The sequence below is a fragment of the Mytilus galloprovincialis genome, chromosome 5, assembly GCF_965363235.1.
Source record: "Mytilus galloprovincialis chromosome 5, xbMytGall1.hap1.1, whole genome shotgun sequence".
In the NCBI taxonomy this organism is placed as follows: Eukaryota; Metazoa; Mollusca; class Bivalvia; order Mytilida; family Mytilidae; genus Mytilus; species Mytilus galloprovincialis.
The window spans coordinates 85,260,458-85,283,411 of NC_134842.1; the positions used below are offsets into that span (position 1 = coordinate 85,260,458).

General features: G+C 31.1%; 1 long non-coding RNA gene across 1 annotated transcript; it reads right to left on the bottom strand.

Moving 5' to 3' along the window:
• Positions 1 to 1,879: 1,879 nt before the first annotated feature.
• LOC143076583 (uncharacterized) lies at positions 1,880 to 5,407 on the bottom strand. The gene is made up of 2 exons (XR_012978708.1): positions 5,246 to 5,407; positions 1,880 to 2,628 (listed from the first exon to the last, which is right to left on the bottom strand). It is a non-coding gene; the product is annotated as an uncharacterized LOC143076583 (long non-coding RNA).
• Between the last annotated feature and the right edge of the window lie 17,547 nt (positions 5,408 to 22,954).

Sequence of the window (22,954 nt, forward strand, 5' to 3'; positions counted from 1 at the left end):
ATCTGTTTCTTATTAAATATGAATACGTTGTTATATACTGCCAGCTTATACATTTAATCCAAAGAACACAATAAACCAGTTATCTTGATATTTGATATCCTCAAGGGATAAGATAAAATATCATTGTTTTATTTCAATTCAAGATCTATAGACAAATACATTTAAAAGTTTTGAAATATATTAGTGAAAATGGTATGTTTGCAGGTTATATGAATTACGATCAAAACACGCGGATGTAATCAACTTTATTGTTGTGTGCATAAATCAGGCCGGAAGTTTTATCCTGTGAATTGTTATGCATATGTCATTAAGTGACCTTTCATAGCCGACTATGCAGTGTTGGGTTTTTCTCATTGTTGGAGGCCGTAAAGTGACCAATAATTTAAACTTTCTGTGCCATTTTGGTTTGTTGTGGATCGATTTTTCATTGACAATCATTCCACATAGTATTTTTGTTTAATAGGTCAATGTGACCATAATTGAGATCCAGCCGCGAAAGCCAGACACGTGTGACTAAACAAACCCTACCCGAATTAGTCATTACAATAAAAAAGAGTCGAGGGCTAATACAGCTCATCGAGAATCTATATCAGGGTCAATATATATCATTTACGATCTGGTAATTGATCGACGGAAATGAAACAAAAGAGATCTTAATCTCAAGTTCAACTCGGGGAAAGCTTTGTAATATTTCCGTTAAAAAATGTAAATAAACGCGGAACATATTTTGATCAATTTGTGTTTTTTTAAGAATTTTGAAATAAAAGAAATACATATTGAATACAGCATAACACAACCTTAATTTTTTTTTGGGCTTAAAAAATAAAACAATCGGAGGTGAATTTCATGCATAGGCCATGGGATTGACAAAAAACTTGTTTAAACATCTAGAAGGCGAAGCTATCAGTATTGTATCAGTACAGCTGGTTTATCCGCACAAGATCTGTTCTGATTTTTTTCAGTTAATAATATTTATTATTAGTTTACTTATGATTGTGATGTTAATGGTTAAGAGAATATATTGTTTTTATTCTGATTTGTTCATACATAAAGATACGCTATTGTTTTTAAGGATAGTGTATTTCTGCTTCAACATCGTCAAATGGTTTCATTTTATTGTTTCTTTTTCTTAATTTTGCATCTTTTTAGAAACAAAATTTCCATATTACTCAACTTTACATGATATAGAATTTATTGATTCTATTCGAAAGAGTATACATGACGTCATAAGCTTTTCGACATTAATCTCTTCTTGGGAAAAGCTATAAAGTTGTTCCTAAAATTTTGAGGAATTTTCTTGTCTTCTCAAGTAAGTGTTGTCGTAATTTAGTATGATTGTAGGTGAGAAACGCTTACTCGTTTGAAAAACCATTGATAATCTATATAGATATTCGACTGTGTCCGTCTTACTAATGGCATTGAAACGTCATATAGTGAAATTTTCTATTTTATCAAGGACTAAAACGTCAAAATCGTCAATATCAAAATTGACCTCCTTTTTTCAGCAGTATCATTTTATCAAAATTTAAAAAGCATTGCTCAAAACGTTCTTTATTTGTTGCACTGCATGTTTTGGCAGCGTTCGCCGCCAATTGTCCTCTGTGCCAAACTATTTAAATAACCTGATTTTCCCTGTGGAAAACTTGTAAATAAAACATCAATTATAATTTTCATAGGACAATGCGAATGCCTTGCTAGCACTATAAATTTATAGTATTCGAAATGTAACGTAAAATGTTTGCATCACCAGTTTTCAAAAGCGTCACTGGTGAGTCTTTTGTAGACGAACCGTGCGTCTGGCGCAAGTGCAAAATTTCAATCCTGGTATCTATAATGAGTTCATTTTATTAAGTTTGTTTTAAAAAAAATGAACCAAATAGCGTGTTTATCATTCCGAAACGATATTTTGTTTGATATTCTTACAATTCATTTTTTGACTTCACTTGTTTTTCAAATAAATCACAATTATGTTATACATCACAATGATCATATTCGTCCTCGATATCAGATGACATACCACGATAGACAAAACTTTGTTGGCTTCCTGTTGTCAGATGTTTAACTGTATGTAAACGGGGCCAACTGTTCAATAAACCAGGCTGAAGACTAACAGTTTTTTCAACTGCACTTAGTTCTCCGAATTGTCGCTTTATACGGAGAAAATCTATTTTTGATGGTGTAAAAGTTGTTTGTGCCAATGATAATATAGATGGATTGTTGTTGTCAGACTCTTCTTCGATCTGCTTGATAATTGACTTGTTTTTTGCATTTTTCAGAAGAATTTCATCCTTGTAGGCATCTTTCACTTTATTTATAACTTCTACAAGTTTTGATGCATGAAGATCCACTGCGTTCAACTGTTCCTCCAATTGTACCTTCCATACTTCTGAATATATTTGAATATGTTGTTCGAGTATTTCATTACTAAGTATAACGTTGTTTGTTCTTGGAATGGATTTTAAGGCATGCCTAGCATGTACTGATTCAACACATTGATCACAAATGAATTGACTACATTCTGTGCATAGAAATGTAGTTTCTTTGTGATGTGGAGAACAAAACACGTGCTCTGTATTTCTTTCTGAGACTGTATACTGCCTTCCTGACATGACTCGAATTTCAGCTGGTCTATTGAACAAATAAAAAATCACATAATTAAGTAATTTCATACTTTATCCAGTACGTACCTTTGCCATTTCGTAACTAAAAAACGAATTTTTCGAAACATTTTCCATTTATTCTTATTGAGACGTCCATATGGTTTAAAACATTTTCACTATTAAGTATAATATATTTGCACACAGTTGAAAATATGTACCAGCAACGGTATTTGATATTCTGTATAACATAGGTTTGAACTTTTATGAGGGACTTTCCGTTTTGAATTTCCTCTGAGGTCAGTATTTTTGTGATATTACTTTTATTATTTAAAAGATTCTACAAAGTGCATAACTAATAGTGTTTAAATGTTTCGGTTTTTATTTATTTCATTTCTAGGTAAGCATATATAAGCCTTTTGGAGTAAGCATAAACATTTTGAGATAATTCTTAAAATAACATATTGTAACAAAGTTATGCAAACAATACCCCCAGCAGTAGACATTTGATAAAGACCTATAATAAGTTTAATTATGTTTACACATTGTTGTCAACTTTATGCGACTGCCAAACAAATGAGAGGTTCAGTTAATTATAAAACCAGGTTTAATCAACAATGTTCTACATTAGAAATCCCTGTACCAAGCCAACAATATTACACTTGTTATACATTCGTTTGATGTGTTTGAGTTTTATGCTTTACTATTTGGTTGGGGTTAGGATTATTGCTGACTTTTAATCTAGCAGTGCATGGACACATAATAGTTTTAAATAACCTTTATTTGTGTTCTGGAAATATACTGAATTGATATTTTGATACTTAAATGAGTTTAATAAAGCAACAGTAATTATCTGCAACTGTAATGAATAATGTAATTGTAATGATTTTCGCGATGTATTTGTTTTCACGATTTTCGCGTTTGGTTTGTTATCGTGAAAATAAATTCACGCGAATCTAAATCCAACTTTTTAACTGAAAACTTAATATTCATTTATGTATGTAAACTTGACCTTACATCGATGACATGACATGTTTACAACCCTGTTAATCCGATTAATTAACAAACTAGACTAACATCAACGGATGACAAGTAAAAACCAATAAATGATCAAAGAAACAATATTGACTCGAGATTACCTTGAACATATTTAACTTTCTATTGTTGTTGTTATAGATTGATTTACAAACATGTGTGTATAGTAGCAGACAATTTTTTGAAAGCTTTACTGTAATCATTTGAAAACTAACAAACATGTAATTCAGTGGTTGTCGTTTGTTATGTGTTTTATATTTGTTTTTCGTTAATTTTTTATATGTAAATAAGGCTTTTAGTTTTCTCGTTTGAATTCTTTAACATTGTCTTATCGGGGCCTTTTATAGCTTACTATGCGATATGGGCTTTGCTCATTATTGAAGGCCGTACGGTGACCTATAGTTGTTAATGATATTGGTCTCTTTTGGACAGTTGTCTCATTGGCAAACATACCAGATCTTCTTTATTAAACTTTTTATTATAAATAGATTTTATGAAAACGAAAAAAGCACAAACAAATACACCCGAAGATTATTTACAAATAACCAAAGTTACAACAGTTTGTCATTTACTTGCAATACCGGTCGTAACCAAACCTCTTTTCAAACTGTCATCTTTTACAGTCTGAAATGCATGCCAAGCGTGTACTTTAAATACAGTTCAGATTTACACACGAGGCAATAATTAGAACTATAAAACAATTCTTTTTTTTTTATTTTTGAGACAAAAATCGCGACGATAAATACCCGCGAACTTGTTTGAAATACACAATTTGCAAAAATAAGTACCCGCGAAAAAAAGTACAATTACAGTAACTGTTTTCAAAAAATAAACCTTATCTACATGATGTAATCAATTATAAAACTCTCTTTAGTTTTGTTAGTTTGATACAATACAAACAACCTTTTTTGCAAGATGATTGTCCATCTTATATATATCTATTAAAAGAAACGAGAAGTGGCATTGATATTAATTTTCAATAAGGAACACAATGGCATTGATATCAATCTTCAAAAAGGTACGAAATGACATATATGTACATATAAATCTACCATAAAGTACGACATTGATGTTTGCTTAGAAATAGCTAGGAAACGAATTGATATGTGCCAGGGTACGAAATGGACGGTATAAAATGGTAAGTTAAACAAAAGACTTTAACAAATTTGAGCTGTGTGTGTGTGCTATTAATTGTACGTTAGAGTGTGGTGCTCTTGTGTAAGGTAGGGTGACACACTTTTTCAATAATTGAAAACTAGCTTTCTTTTTTTACATTAATTTTGTATATTGTTTTACATTCGAGTGCAATTTTGCATATAGTGTGTTTGTAAAAAGATCATATGCAATGTATAACTTATATAAAATGATAATTCTTTTTAACTTTTCATCACTTTAAACGATACTTTTATGGACGGAAGACACAGAGGAAACAACAAAAAAAATCCCAATAAAATTAAGATTGCTATTTTTTTCATAGCCTGTAAAAAAACGTTTTATAACAATATAATCAGTATAGCAAGACTGAACTATTTTAATTGTAAAAAATGTCGATTGAAAACAATGAGTAATAACTACTTTGATTAAAATACGAACTAATGATAGATCATAGTTACCATTTCATTACGCCGTCGTTCACACAACGTCTCCAGTAGAGAAAATCATTTATATGTATAGTTATTTATAATTATTATGATGCGGAAACTTATTCTATGTATTGTTCTACTTCCGAATTGAAATAACTGTGGTAAATAGAATTACACTAACAGGGAGGAATATATTAAATCGAGTTTCGGTTTATAAATCAATAAAGAGATTGATGTTACGATGGGAAGTTACAATCACGAGTTGTTGACTCTTGGCCCCTAGTCATGTGTATATGTAGTAATAATAAGATGTTGACGATTATGTAATAAACGTGATGTTGGTTAATTTTTGACGATGGGTGCGTTTTTGATGCATTTTAAAAGATGCCGTTTTGGATTAAAGTAATGATATTTGCTTATAATAATTTGTATTGTTTTAGTTTCAATTTCGATCACTTTTGGTACAATATTTTTTGAACACCATCATCTAACAAAGTTCAGTGTTTTTTGGTTATAATTAGTAATCAGAACTGCTTTGTTTGTCTCATGATTGCAGACACTCCTCGAGTCGAGTGCGGATGTTTTAATCTTAAACCCGACTGGATCGATAAAACCTAAGAAATTCAAAACTGATATTTACTGCTTCTTAGCAAATTACATGTTATTCAGGATGAAGAGTATACACTTGTTGGCTCGAAGTGAGAATAATGTTTAATTGTGTGATGCAGACTGTCCCCCTGTGCACGAGCACGGTAAAAGGACTGTTGAGCCTTTACATATCATACTCTTTTTCCTATCACTTTATCATGTTATATGATTGTCCTGTTCATGTGGTAATAGCCGTTCATCATCCATCATCCATCATTAGTATCTGTCTTTATTATCTTAAGGTTTAAAAAAGGCATCGAATAATCCTAAAAGATTGTTTCATACCGACTGTTTCATATATACAATATTGATATCCTGTTTCTCATAGCTTTGTCACAAGTGCTGCTGTCTGGTTAAATTACAACACACACTGTACGTATGGATTTCGCTATAGTTGTAATACGAACGGGTACCATTAGTTACTTTAGGCACTCCGTTTTGGCTTTTTTGGATCAATTATTTAATTTAAATGTTAGCATTTACTCTGGTTAATAAATTTCAGTTTGTTTCAAATTTTGACCTTAACAGTCTTACACATATTTTAACTGTTATGTTAAATGCAAATATTTAAATGAAAAAACACGTAACAACTAAACTTTTCAAGGAATAAAGTACTAAGAAATCTTATTGTATTTAAGTTCGAAAAGTTATCATGTTTCTTTTGATTTATATAGGACTGAGTCATTTTTATTCTAGTCTCTATTCTGTTCTATTTTATTGCATTTGATGTTGAATTGTAATTTAATATTCTTTTGTAATACTTTATGTATTTGCCGAACTTAAACTGCATGTTTGTAAAGAGTTGCATTTCGATATTAAACAAAGGCGATAAATACACTTGATGGATAATTTTATTTTTTTTAACATATTTCGTATATGTTTTACTATGTCAACTTTGTGGATATTCATTACACATCATGACGTGTTGGTTATTTTATAATGCTTTTGTCTTTGTGAAGGAGGACGCGATTGACTTGTTGCCGTCTACCCACTCATTTATTAAAATACATATTATGTTTAGTTCTTCTTTCCTCTTCCACTAATAAAAAGGAATACGCTGCTTTATAATCATAATAATAAAGGAAAATAAATATATTCATATAAACTAATATGGTTTGAATCACGCTAAAAAAGAAAGAAAAATTGCAAAATGTATAGTTCGTGAATGTCACATAAGCCGTTGAGTGATATATCAACGATACAATTATTTACATACTACTTAATCTGCATATTTGATTATTAGCTATAAATGATTTTAAAAAAAGATTGTAATGTCTATTTATTAAGGCGTGTTTAGAGATGGATATACTTAACAATTTCTTACTTACTTTAAATTATAAAACGATGTTCAATTTGATAATTTAAAAATCAAATTAGATATCACTTTTTACTAAAAAAAACAGTAATATAACTAAATGCTTTCATATAGATCATAATAATCATTTCTGTCTACACAATCATATGAAATAACACGACAAAATCTTTATAGTGTTCTGTTGACGGATACTTTACATAAACTAGGCCAGCTGTACCCTGGTTTGATATTAGTATATGTTTCGGGTTGGTTTTGCGACTTCCATACTTTACACACTATGTTTATCAAGAGAAAACAAATTCTTTATTTAGTTGACCATTTTCATCGTTTTATTTTCAAAAGTCATTTTTCACATTATTTGTTTGTAAATGTGTCTCTAATAAAAAAACATCTTTTGTTTTATTAACTAACAATTATGATTGAATATCGACGGCATGCAGGGTTACATTTACAGTAAAATTCCAATAAAAATAAATATAGCTGATCGTCATTGTTTTCATAGTTTATAACCATTACAATAGTTCATATCTACAATATTCCTATATTTCCGTTCTCGTAGCATGTTTAGATCAGAAAATCAATGTTATATATGTACATTCATGAGGAGGAAACCTATATATGGTATTGACCTACATCCGAATGGATATCAAAATGATAAAGATTTTATAAGACTTTTACAGATGGCTTAAAATTATGAATGTAAAAGATTTATAAAGAGAAAAATCGGGGTTAAACATGACAAGCCCACTTCCTTCAGTAGCAATCTCTTCATTCATTTATAAAACTGGAACATGATTCAATAACTTCCTCTCTCTGTTTATGTTTACCCATTTTAAAGTCAATTTGACACTTTCCTCTTACTATATAGGCGATATCAATTCGGATGTAGGTCAATACCATATATAAGTTTCCTCATCATGAATGTACATAACAAAATAACAACGTGAATAACGATGGTTTTCGTATCTAAACATGCTGTGTGAAGGAGATGTAGGAATTAGTAAATATGAACTATTGTTATTGTTATAGACTATTTAAACAATGACGTTCTGACATCTATATATTTATTTTGATTGGAATTGTACTGTAAATATAACCCTGCGTGCCGTCCATATTCAATCATAATTAGTAAGTTTATAAAACAAAAGATTATTTTTCTATGAGGGACACATTTACAAACAAATAATGTGAAAAATGCCTTTGGAAAATAAAACCATGAAAATGTTCAATTACATTCAGAACATTTTCACTTCTCTTGATGAAGCTATGAATTTCAAGAGAGAATTTTTTTCTAGCCAAAATTTCAAAATCGCGAAAACAAGCACATTGACCTATATTTATTTTTCGCTCTTTTAGCTCCTTAAAAATACCCTTATACTCTATCAATATATACTAGTGTTAACAAAATATTTTGAAACTGAGAAGCCAACTTCCTTAATTTGACATTTAACTAGTACGGGTTGTTAACTTTTGATCCCTTTATAAGAGTAAAGTGTGTGTATACATAGTAATATTGTTAAATGTTGGTATGACTTATGCTATAATAGTAGAGTCCACAAATTATTGAATAATAAAAAATAGTTATGGCATGGTTTTCAATTGCATTTAAAATAGTTTGGACAAAAATATGATAAAACTCGTAATGAACGGGCAATAATTCAAATACAATCTTAATTGAATATCTTGTCGAGTTGTTCTTTTTTGCATTTGAAGATTTATCTCTATCTATTTAAAGTTTTTAAAATAAAAGGCAAAAATGGAAAAAAAGTGCATTTTTTGTCATTTAAGGGCAATGACTCCTGGAAGAAGTCGTTTTGGCGTATATAGATAATTGATAGAGCTCAACATAATGAATATGTTCTCTATTTATAACGGTTTTAAAAACAATGTTAAGGTCGGGTCGTGGGACACATTTGTTCAAATATTTCCTGAATGATGATTATTGTAAAATTTGATTAAATTTGGTCTAGTAGTTTCAGTGAGGAATATTTTTGCAAATGTTACGGACGACAACGGACACCAAGTGAGGATAAAAGCTCACTCGTCTCTTTAGTCCAGTTGACATAATGAAAGTTATAGCCAGAACTACTATCAGAGCAAGCGAGAGCAAATTCAATTATCCAACTCTTTAGAGTCAAGTATTCAAAGATAAACAGAAACGTCTCGAACTGTACGAACAAATGACCTTCAATCCAAAGCTCCTCTAAGGTCAGCGTTGCCTTCGCGATTAAAATCCCAATATATTTTATGATAATTTCTTAATTAATCAACAGTAAATTATGATAACAGTTTGAACGTTTCAACGAATTATTGTTCTGTGTCATGCTAAATCAGTGAAATAATTTGAATGGTTCGAATTATTTGGTCTTAGATTCATTCCTGTTTTCATTTTGTCTGTGACTGGTCTCAAATGCTGTCAAATGTCCTAGCTGCTTAAAAATCAATTTAAGTTTCAGTTTTAAGTTACAGCTGAAACAATTTCGAGTAAGAGACAATGCAAACGTTAAAAGTAAAGTAACAAAATTACCAAACCTCTGAGGAAAATTCAAAACAGAGAGTCCGTAATCGAATGGCAATTGATTACGTCAATAACTATGAAATCCCCTTTGATACAATGTTTAATAATTAAGAAAGGGGACTTAAATAGTCACGTGTTACGTTGGATTCATTTATTTTTGTGGATTGAGGAAAACTTGCATCTTTATGGATATTTGATTACGTGGTTTACCAATCTCTGTATACTGTCCTAAATGAAATTCAAAATTTGGTGAACACTGTAATTCGTGGTTCACATATACCAACGAAACCCACGAAAATTGGTATCCAACGAATAACAATGAATCCACAGTATATGCATGTACCATTGAAACAGAACTGACTGAAAATGTTTCTAAGCTTTATTTATATTGTATATTAATATTGTCAAATATCAGCTGCTCGACATAGTATAAAACCTTTTTGAACTCGTTAGATACGCTCACTCTACAAAAAGCTTCATACTGTGACTCACCACTGATATTCCACGATATCAAATTGCAGACAACCCGATAATCGTTCCTTACAACACAAGATCCTGATTCCATAAGGTCTTTACTATTCATTAATACCAGCTCTAAACAAAACAGCCTGATGGTTTTTATATATCAAAAGAGTTGTGCTAATGCTAATACATCTGCTTACAAAATATCAATGATATACCACTTACAGTTCCCCTTCATGTGACTAATCACAAATTAATCCATTAAAAATAGCCAACAGTTATAAAGTCTAGTTATACTGACTTAAGGTGGCAGTCCAAAAAAATCCATGTGAATAAAATATTACAATGGAAATATAACTGCATACCAAATATCATTGATTATCAATAGATGATTCCAAACCAATAAACTAATAAAGAAAAACCAACACATTGATACTTTGACATTAAAATAAAGCTGTCGTCTTCAAATATAGACAGGTGTAGGAAAAGCGTGTGAAACAAGTAATACTGTTAGTATGCTAGTTAATTATAGTATATTCATTTAAATAATCTTTGACTTGTATCAAACTTAAAAAAAAGAGATTTAACTTGGATGGTTAGATTTCTCATTTGCAATCAAACCACGTGTTTGTAATAAATATCTAAATAAGAAAAATAGCAATTCATATTTTACATGTGTTATGTAAGGAATAAACGTTGAAAAACTATCATTTCCAACCTAAAGTCTTTATATCTTATCATTGAATTTTAATGATTAATACATTGTATTGTTGTATGTAGTCTCTAAACTTTTACACATTTTGTCACATAAGTGCCATAATTGACTATACACTTTCTAATTGTGTAGTATATAGACATAAGTGTATTTATAAATTTTCAGAAGTTACAAAATTAAAAATAATTATCTACACACTCGTTATTTCAAAACAACATTCATTTAAATAATTTAGAAATCAAATTAAGATCTCACTTGTTACCAAAACAACAAATTCTTTTTATGAACCACAAAGATCGTATTCGTCTTCAGAATCTGACGACATACCACGATAGACAAAACCTTTTTGGCCTTCTGCAGACAGATTAATTACTTGAAATAAACTAGGCCAGCTGAATCCTGGCTGCATATTAACATTTGTTTCGTTTGCACACAGTTTACCAAACTCTCGCTTTATTCCCAGTAAATCTATTGCTGACGGTTTAAAAGTTGTGTGTATCAACGATAATGCCTGTGGATTGTTGTTGTCAGACTCATCTCCGATCTCCTTTAGAATTGATTTGTTCTGTGTACCTTTTCGGAGGATCTCCTCTTTGTATGAATCACTAATTTTATTGATAATTTCTACAAGTTTTGCTGTACGGAGATATATAGCTTGTATTTGTTCCTCTAATTCAACCTGCCATACTTCCTTATATAAGTTAATTTGTTGCTGAAGCATTTCAATGAAAAGTGTATTGTTAGTTCTTCTTGAAATTGACTTTAATGCGTGTCTTGTGTGTAATGATTCCACGCATTCATCACAAATAAATTGCCTACATTCCGTGCATAGAAATGTAGTTTCTTTGTTATGTAACGTACAAAACACGTGCTCTGTACTTCTTTCTGAGACTGTAGATTGTCTTTTTGACATGGCTGGAACTTCAGTTGGTCTATTGAACAAATAACAAAACAGACTACATTATAACTAACATTGATGATTTTATTTTCCTTTTTCATCGTTTTTTTTTATCGCACGCGAAAGGGATTTGAGTGCTGTTTTATCGATAAGATGGAAAAATATATCAAAATATGCATTCACAATTTCATTTCTCGTTTACTTCGTGTTGTTTTTAATGGATTATGTGTTAGTGAGCAATGCATTTTTCTACAATACAAATGGATGTTTTTATTATTTTGAAACCTTTTGGGTCGGCAAGGAAATTCGAAACCATAAATAAATGCATTCAAAATGAGTATAGCTAATCATTTATTTTTCTTAAACTTTTATAAACATTATGATTATAGGTAAGAGTCATCGTAGTACGTATTAATTGTTTAGATAAATTTACCCGTGAGAGGATTTAAATTTTATATTTGTGCCAGACGTGTGTTTGATCTACAAAAGACTCATCAGTGATGCTCGAAAAAAGTTAAAATGGTCAAATAAAGTACGATGATCAAGAGCATTGAGAACAAAATAAGAAAACAAAGGAGTAATAATTCATATTTACCATATTCCTACGTCTCAATTCACAAAACATGTATAATCATGTAAATCAATGAAACATGTGAAATATGTTGCTATATTACGTATAAAATGTGATAAGGAAACTTATTGTATGTATTGTCCTACTTCCGGATGGAAAATAGGAGGGAAGTGAACAATTAACTTATCATTCGCTACACATATTAAATCAAGTTTCGGTTTGATAAACAATGAAATATTGGTAGCGAAATGAAAATTCACAAGTAGTTGACAATTGACCATTGACCTCTATATCAAGTGTTCACGTAATAAATATGTCAAAGGTAGTTATTGGGTGTGGTATATTTTAATTCATTGCAGGTTTACACTCTTTTGAATAGATTAAAACCATATTTAATAACTTTAAATAATCTGTTTTTAAATATATAAATAAGAATTATTAGATGAGTGAAAACGTCTGATTTATTAAGTTATCAGCTTTTCATTCAATGGAAAACCACAATATTATTTTTTACATCACTGGGTCGATACCTCTGCTGGTGGATTATCAGTCGGCGAGGGTATCATCAGCTCAGTAGTCAGTGCTTCGGTACTGACATGATTTAACAAACTTTACTAACATTGTCCGTTCATAAATTTTGAAATTATTATGAAATTAAGGTTTCAACTCCCTCAGGCAAAGTTGGCTTTAGATGAATTTGTCTATTTATTTTATGTTTTTTTTTACATAGCTTTTCAACGATTTTCGGTTCTTATACATCTTCGGATTTTAAAGGTTTGGCTTTGAGTGTTCCTGGTGAAGGTAAATCCAGAAAAGCGCTTCGAACGCAAGAAATTATTAAACGTGTTGTTTTCAATTTTTTATGTCACTGGGTCGATACCTCTGCTGGTGGATTATCAGTCGCCGAGGGTATCATCAGCTCAGTAGTCAGTGCTTCGGTACTGACATGATTTAACAAACTTTACTTAAATTGTACGTTTATAAATTTTGAAATTATTATGAAATTAAGGTTTCAACAACTTTTCAGGCAAAGTTGGCTTTAGATGAGTTTGACTAGTCATTTTAGGCATTTTTGACATATTGCTGCTCAACGATTTTCGGTACTTATACATCTTCGGATTACAATTGTTTGGCTTTGAGCGCTCAACGATGAAGGTAAATCCAGAAAAGCGCTTCGGACGCAAGAAACTATAAAACGTGTTGTTTTCGATTTTTTAACTAAACTAAGGCATTTGTCCGAATCGCTTTTCTATATTTGCCGTAATCAGGAACGCTAAAACCTAAAGAAAAATTAAAAACTAGGAATGAAAGCAAACGTTTGACACGTGCATGTATTGGGTGATTTCAGTGTACATACGGAGTTTAAAATGTTGATTTTATAAACATGAAAGCATAAATTCCAATAAGAGTGAACCGGACACTGTAACTGTAAACTAGATCGTATGTTTTTCTTTTTTTCTTCCATTCCATTGGATATCTACTGATTGATACTTTTATTAAGGTTATCATAATTTATCTTTAATTTGTAATTGACTTTGAAGTAGCTTTCAGTTACTGAAGTTACTCTTATTTCGGCGCAGTATGTCTATTGTCTTTATTTTATTTGTGTTTCTGCGTCGTACCGATTTTTTTATATGCAAATTATGTAGAAAATGGTAGATTAAACCTGGATATATAACTAGATAAACCTCTCACTTGTATGACAATCGCATAAAATTCCATTATATTGACAACGATGTGTGAACAAAACAATCAGACATAATAGGTAAAAATGTAAGATTAGGGAACAGCAGCCAACATTGTGATAATATCTAAATCACTTTCAAAAGCACAAGCTTGTCAATACTGGGGTTAGGAGTTGAAATTCCTAAATTTGGAAGGTGAGCTCGACTCCAATCTTAATTAGTAGGGTTGTCTATTTTTACCGACCCAACCGCTACTAAACAGAATAACACTTTAGGACTAAGAGTAGCGTGCAGCAAAAATCAGTCAGTCTACGTAGTATGATTATTCCGACGTTATCATTGGATTTGCTCTGATTCGCCGCTTCAAACCAGTCTTCACTATGGTTAGATTTAAAAAAAATGTTAGCTATCACATCCTTTATATATTTTAAATTTTACACATAAACATGTTTCCTTTTGATTAATAAAGATAGAAAATGTAAATGCAGTTTATTTATAAATTGGCTTTAACAATATTCGCTCTATGACGGCTCCATGTTAAAAGATTGCAAAAATTTCCATCGTCAAACTGTCTAGCAGCTTTGGATTTTACATATTTTGGCCACGAGCATCACTGAAGAGACATTATTTGTCGAAATGCGCATCTGGTGCAGAAAAATTGGTACCGTTAATGTTATTAAGCAACTAAATTGTCAGTTTCAATCGATTATAAACAAATATTAGATTTCAAGCGCATATTATATTGATTTTTCGTAACTGTTCTTGGACCATATTAAATACTATATATTTATTTTATTTGTTTGCCAGCACAGTAGGTGTTTGCTTATTAAAAAATCTTATGTCTTACAGTTTTGACCACTGAACCATTTTCGTTCATTATGAACTTTGTCAGTTCGGTACATTATTTAAACCTTTTTGAAATCAAACGCTTACTTATTCCTCACGGAAACGTTTCTTTTAAATTAAAACATTTCAATATTTCAATTAAAAAAGATTAAACCTAATTTTTATATGAGGGTCTAAAAGGAAAAAAAGCACTTTCAAATTTGTAGGTAACTTGAGTAGCCCTATTTGTAGTACAGTGAATGTGATGGATTTATTCAATAGGTCTCTTTGTCGGCCGAGGAGCCATGGACATCGTCGCTATAATCCACCTGATATGCATGAGGTTTCTATAGATGACCTTGCCGAACATATCAATAAACCTCTCGGAATTCATCACATTGGCTCTAAACTGTACTCACTTCCGCTTTTTAGACTGAACTCTCTATTGAAAGCGTGTGAAGAATGCCACACTACAGATAGTCGATCTACAAATATAAAATAGTTGCCATGGTGATGGATATTGCTAACCATAGATTATTCAAACCCGTTTTCGAACATTCTGAGGAACTGCAGAAACGTTCATTCTTCAATTTGAAGTTCACAAACATGGGTATTGATGCGATAAATATAAGTAATATTCTTCACCATAAAAGAGTAAAAAGCAACATTCATTCTTACTTTAAGGATCTATCTTCTAATGGATTGTATTGACAGTTATGAAAGACTGGGCAAAAAGAGAAAAGGTTGAGGTTGACACTCTTTCGGAGTGGGTAAAATCAGTGAGGTCATTGATTCAGATAAGAGTAAGTTAGCTTAAAGGGTCAGTTCCAGCTGACAAAGCCTCAAACAATATTGTTTTTGTTTGCAAGAAACACTACATTGACTGCATGATTAAGGAACTGGGGATACATAACACATAACTTGGAAATCCTACATATACACTAAGTACGCTTACGAAGCAGGAGATCCTGGGAACCCACAAATCGGTTCTAATCTCCTTTGGTGTTAATCCAAAGGATGAAGACCAGGATCTTCCATTCTTATCTTGGATTCCTAAGCTTCACAAGAATCCTTATAAGGAAAGGTATATTGCAGGTTCTTCCAAGTGTTCCACTAAACCTCTTTCTAACGTGCTTACTGCCATAATCACTGCAGTCAAAGAAGGACTTCAGAAATATTCCGAAACGGCATATTCAAGAAGTGGTGTTAATCATATATGGATACTGAAAAATTCAAAAGAGTAATTGGTGAATTTACAATCTCAATCATTAAGACATTGTACCAACATTAAAACCTTTGATTTTTCAACTCTTTTTACCACTATTCGACATACTAAACTAAAAGCCCGACTGAAAGAACTCGTCAGCTTATGTTGCTTAATAAAAAGGGCACTACACGTTTTAAATATCTAGTTTTGGGCTGGAATTCAGCTTACTTTGTGAAAAATCATACAGAGTCAAGGAAAAAATGTACCGACAAGGATATCATTGCTATGCTAGACTTTTTAATTGACAACATATTTGTTGAATTTGGAGGTCTGGTCTTCTAACAGACTATTGAAATTCCAATTGATACCAATTGCGCTCCTCTACTTGCAGATTTGTTTTTATATTCCTATGAAGCAGAATTTATCCAAGGGCTTGTACAGAAAGGAGAAAAGAAATTAGCCCAGTCTTTTAATTTCACCTTTCGGTATATTGATGATGTACTGTCTCTTAATAATAATAGATTCAGTGATCACTTACATTTAGTATATCCAAGTGAACTTGAAATTAAAGATACTACCGACTCAGATAAATCTGCTTCATATCTAGACCTTTTTCTCGAAATAACTACCGATGGTAGGTTGAATATTAAAATTTATGACAAACGCGATGATTTTTAATTTTCCTATAGTCAATTTTCCATTTCTCAAAGTACGTTGATTTTGTTGAACGAGGAATACTGCTCTCTCAAAAGTTGCTAAGACAGGGCTATGAATCAATTAAATTAAGGTCATCACTCAAGAAATTACACGGTCGCCATCATGAGCTGATTGGCCATTATGACAAAAGTGTGTCAGAAATCATATCTGATATTCTTCCACAGTCATAATAATCTTTCATCATAACCGAACTGAACAAAGAAAGAACACGACGGGTGCCGTATACGGTGCAGGAAATGCTTACCCTTCCGTAGCACCTGATTTCAATTCCGGTTTTTAGTGGAGTTCGTGTTGTTTTTTACTTATTATTTATAACTGTTGATGTAAATGTCCTTTGGTTTTGTGAGTCTTTGTTTACTCCTTGGTTTTGATTGTTATTGTCCTTAAAGACTACTCTGATGTCGAAATATCTTTACTAATTGTTGTAGGCAAATAGTAGAATGAAGATGATTTCAAAAATATCGAATAAGAAACTGAATAATCTTGTCTTTATACGAGGTCCAAAGTTATGTTTATCATGATTTTATTAAGAATAATACATTTTTATTTAGACTCAATTCTATTTATTTTAGTGTGTCAAATGTGTAATGGCAATTTGATATTCTGTTTAAGGTGGTACCCAACACTTTCACTAAAATTTATTTGGCTCGTTTAATTTTCATAAAATTTTGACTATGTATTTACTTTGACCCTTTAACAAAAATATAAAAATTTTTGAACCAACCGTTTTCTCAGAAAAATTACACTGGTTATATAGCAGTTTGACAAACACCAATTTTGACCATTGAAAAGCTTGATATTCCCTTTACAACACAACGTAATTAAAACGTTTAGCTGACTTTACAGAGTTATCTCCCTGTAGTTTTAGGTACCACCTTAAATACTTTTCATATTTACAGAATTTTTAAGTGAAAACTCAAAGTTTGTATATAATTAGTTGCATCTCGATATTATGCCTAAAAGTATATTTGATGATATGGTTATATTTTTCTACCCAATCTGTTAAAAATGTTAATTTCAAGGAAATCCATTAAATATTGTGATGTATTGGCTATATGGTTTATCCTTTTTTATGACGACACGACTAACCTTTCACGGTCCACCCACTCCTTCTTTTGAATGAAAATTTAGGCGTTCTTTACTCTTTTCAGAACTTATAGAAAACTTTGCACCCTTGATGCATTTGTTTACGTGTCATTTATTCGAAACATTTCTTAGTACTTATATTGACTGCACACAACTTTGTCAAATTACCCTTGTTGAACAGAGTTGAACGTCACAGTTCGTACCGATGGATTAATGCGCTATATTGTGAGTAACGTTCATCGATGAAATAAAAAATAAATGACTGTGTACTTTGTTCAAAAGATACTAATATTTGAAAAAAATCAAATACTTGATTGGTGAAAAAAGCGTCTTTATTTTTCATGTATAAAAGCAAACCAAGAAAAAGTGTAAATGCAAAATATAAATGCAAAGTTTCTCCTTCATATCGATCATAAACGATAAGTATCAGATATTGTGTGTTTATTATATTCGAAGTAATTAAACTATGTTTTGATTTTGACAGGGGCTTCTCTAAGCACTTTCGCTCACTTTAAATAAATAGCCCATGATTTATATATTTTGTTCTAATATGACGTGTTTCTTTCGCTTTGTAAACAACAGCGTGATAAAATTCTCGATATATCTATACTTAGAGCAGACTCATAGATTTACATAACAATGGCTATTCCAATATACTGCCCACGTAAATCCACATGTATTGAAACCTATTTGCATATCCTTTGTCGATTCATTGTTTTAAAAATTGCAATTAAAAATAGAAAAATAATTTGCATTCATATTCCAATGCATAATAAAACGAAGTAATGCACAAGAGCTCGAAAAAATTAACAAAATGAAAATAAATTAAAATTCCGCGAAAGTCTATTACTAATTTTGGTGCATTTAAGTCATTTCAAAACATGACGTCATACAAATGAAAACGCTAGAGTTAAAAGGTTTCTGTTATGTGAGCCATCCAAATTCGTATAATATTGTATTTATATTGATTTTTGAGGTAAGTATTGTTGAATTTTCTATTGTATTGCATTATTCGCATATTTACTGATTTCAGCAAGTCAACATAGCGGCCCCCAAATGTCAACTTTCGATTTGACAAAGCTTACGAGAAAAAACATGTAAATAAAAAATGGCAAATGTTGTGTTGGAGCATTGAAAGAACTAAACAGATTTTTTTCTAGCGGTTATTCACGTAATAATCCATGCAAGCGATAGATTTATTAGAATGCTTGAGCTTTATCTAACGGGGAGTAAAACAGAACAGCCACACACACAGCATACCCACTTTCGCTTTAGTTTTTTAATGACCGTATTTGTCCTATTAGAATCGAAATAATTCATGGAATCCATAGATAGTTGGAAATTTACACATGGCCTTTATACAATGGGATATGTTCCTATTTGGTTTACATTTATTAATTTTGTAGTTTTGTTTTGTATTTGTAAACTTTTATGATAATAAAACTTATTGTATGTGGTATCCTACTTCCGAATAGAAATAACTTATATAGAAGAGGGAAGTGTAAACTTAACTTACAAGTGGCTTTCAACATTAGATCAATAAAGAGATTGATAGACGGATAAACTATTACAAGTTGTTGACATTTAACCCTTGGACAATCTTGGCAACATTTAAAGTTTTTGACATTAGGAGTGAAATTATAGAACATTATTTTTCCATGTGAAAATAATGGTTTGGAAACAATTATTTATTTTTTTATTTTTTCACTCGGTTATGGTTTGCGACCCAAATTTGTTTTCCATTACTCGATGCATGAGTATTGACCAGCGGTACACTAATTACTTACCAATATAATAAAATGTGAGTTTTTTTTATTATCATAACCATTGTTGTATTCTGATTTTTTTTTTTTTTTTCAATCTGGTTTCTTAAATATCATACATCCAGACCTCATAGATTCAGACCAACTTAAAATCTTTAAAAAAAAAAGGAGGATGTATCAAAATGCTAATCGACATTGTTTGTAAAGTGTGCTTCAAAATGGTGTGTGTAAATTTGTTCAAAGGATTTGGGTATCAATAAATGTATGCAATTCTTTATTTCTGTAAACATGAGGTTGTGTTTTAAGTTATCAAGAAATGTTTAAATTTTTATTAGACTGCCATTTACAGAATTGTTTAAAAGATATACGAAGATAGAAGACGGTATGAGTCACAATTTGTCAAACGTAAACCTAATACGGGTAGTGTTCTTCTCATATATGTTATGATGGTATAATACTACATGTAAGCCTAACGGGAGAGATTGTTCTTGATATTCATATGATGGAGACATAATATTTCAATCAGTTTAATTGAGATCTGGAGATGGCATGTCAGTAACGGCTAGTAGTCCTTTGTTAATTTATGTATCATTGTCATTTTGTTTAGTTTCTTTTGTTGCCTATTCTTACATCAAACATCGGACTCGGACTTCTTTTGAACAGAGTTTTACTGTGCGTGTGTTGTGTGTTTCTACATTGGCTAGAGGTATAGGGAGAAAGTTTTTTAACCCCGTCGCATGTTTGTGCATGTCCCAAGCAAGGAGCCTCTGGCATGTAATTTATAATTCCAGTTTCTTGTGTATATAATGGAGTTTAGTGTAACGTCCATTATCTCTGAACTTGTACACATTTTGTTTAAGGTTCAGCTGAAGCACGACTCCGGATGCGAGATTCTCGCTGCATTGAAACCCATTGGTGGCCTTCGGTTGTTGTCTGCTCTGTGGTCTGTGGCACGAACTTGCGAGTGCAATATATGTTCTACGAGAGACAATATTTCCCAATATTCATGCAATGACCCTTTTATTGTATAGCAATATAATATTTGAAAGTAAAAATTGGTTTAAACTAAGATTTTGTCGTTGATGACGTCATGAATTTTTAAGATTTATTGCACTCGTGCAATATTGGAATTTATTGCACGCTAACGTTTGGTTACTTTCTGTTGGAAATATTATATTGCTATGCAATAATAGAATTTATTTCACGCACACTTTTGGTTACTTTCTGTTGGAAAATTATATTGCTATGCAATAATATATGTTATTTAGGTCTCCGACAGTGTATATATTGTGATATTTCTAGCTTAGGGTTTAAATCCTCTGAGACAAATGCGAAGTGTATTATAACCCATAAGCCGGAAATCTCACAGTATATATAGTCCGTTTGACTTCTATAAATCTTCAGAAATTAATTCTTAAAAATTTATTTTTAAAGATAAATATTTTTTTTTTAAATTAGAAGTAACATAGAAACCTAATGAGTAACTTTTTTTTATTATTGGTTCAAAATTATGATATTCAGTCAGAGTTTGTATATATCATTCATTAACACACATGAAGAAAAAAAATATTTATTAGTAAAAATAAATTTTTAAGAAATAATTTCTGAAGATGTATAGAAATCAAACGGACTATACCTTTTCTGAGACCTGAATTACACATATATTACGGGCTACCCCTGTCTTAATGTTTTTGACTGTGCAGGTATTTGTTAAACATTCACATGCAGCATGTACATTCTTCACACGTCTATTGTTTCCTAATATTTTGAGTAATCCATCTAAATGCACTTTTTTATCTTAACTTTTTTTTTGTTAAGAAAATGTTTTCAATAAAGTTTTTGATGTGATATTCTGTGTTTGTATGTGTGTATGTGTTGTTTTGGTTTTTTACAACAAACGTGACAAATATATTGAAAAACCCAACTTAATATGTTCCGCATACGTAAAGGATTTTGTAAGTTGCTGTAAAAATAATTTTATCGTTAAAGTAATGATTTATAATAACACTTTAAAACATCAAACTTATGTAAATTTCGGGATTTTGTATAACAAATCTTCATTGGCGAATGCATGTCATTATTTTTACCTCTGTGAGTCTGACATTCCTAATAGTTCGGTATAGTTTTTGACTACGTCAGATAGTACAAGTGTTATGATGACATTTTAGAGGTTCGAATAGGGGGACGTTCTATATACTAGTACCCCGGTAGTTTACTGAATATATATGCTGCCATCTCTGTGTTGTTATTCAATCACAAAACTCGACACATTTGTAATCTGTCATATAATATGTTATTCTGCTGTCACACGCTTCATATCTAAACTTACATAAAACAAAATGTTTGTGTTCAAAAAGTTTGCTGTCGGTGTTTAAAGCGAGCGGGAGTGGATCGTAGCCCTTTGCTAGCGAAGATGTGTTTAAAGAGGCACTAGCTACGAGATATATACAAAAAATCTATAGTTTGATATTTTTATTCAATCATTAATGAAAGTGAAATAGTGAGAAAAAAAAATTGCCTTTTAGCAACAAGTCTGGTTTAATTTTTGACAAATTCAGTTAAGAAACATTGATGATGAATTATTCACTTACATGAGAATAACTATACCTCATTGAATTCGAATTCAGTTGAACTCAAATTTAACGCATTAGCTAGAGATGGATAATGCATGCATTGTGCGTGTATTTTAAAGGAAAAGAATGTCAACATTGAAAGTGAAACAAAGATAAATCATTTGATTGACTGATTCGATCCACAAAAAAATCTATCTATTACAGGTAAAAACGATGATTAACTTATATTTTTAATCTATAATTTAAAATTAAACAAACCTACAAAAAAATCCAATTGCACAATTTCACTTTCTATTTGTATATATATATCAATGTTTATACCGCTTATATAACCATTGGAGGTGATCGGAGTTCGCCTCGATTGTTAATAAGATAGCGTTAAGACTAAAATACACACGAAACGAAGCTACATATAATCGAGCCCATGCCCTGTAAATTGTTTATTTCAGACTTATGCATGGTTATAAATCAAATATAATAAGTTGAGACAAATCGGAGGACATGAATTTGACAGCGTAACAAAATCTATGAAAATTTTGAGGAAAAGTAATACTTTTTTTACACAATCAGTTAATTTCACAATTTCCTGGAAATTCATTAAAACATCATGACGTATTGGTTATTGTGAATTGTGATTTTTTTAAGGATACGATAAACTTTTTACCATTCGCCCACTATTTCGGTCAAATGAATTTTGGACTTTCTTCCTCTTCTCAGAAATAAAAGGAAAAATCGCTTAGATATTGCATTCCATTT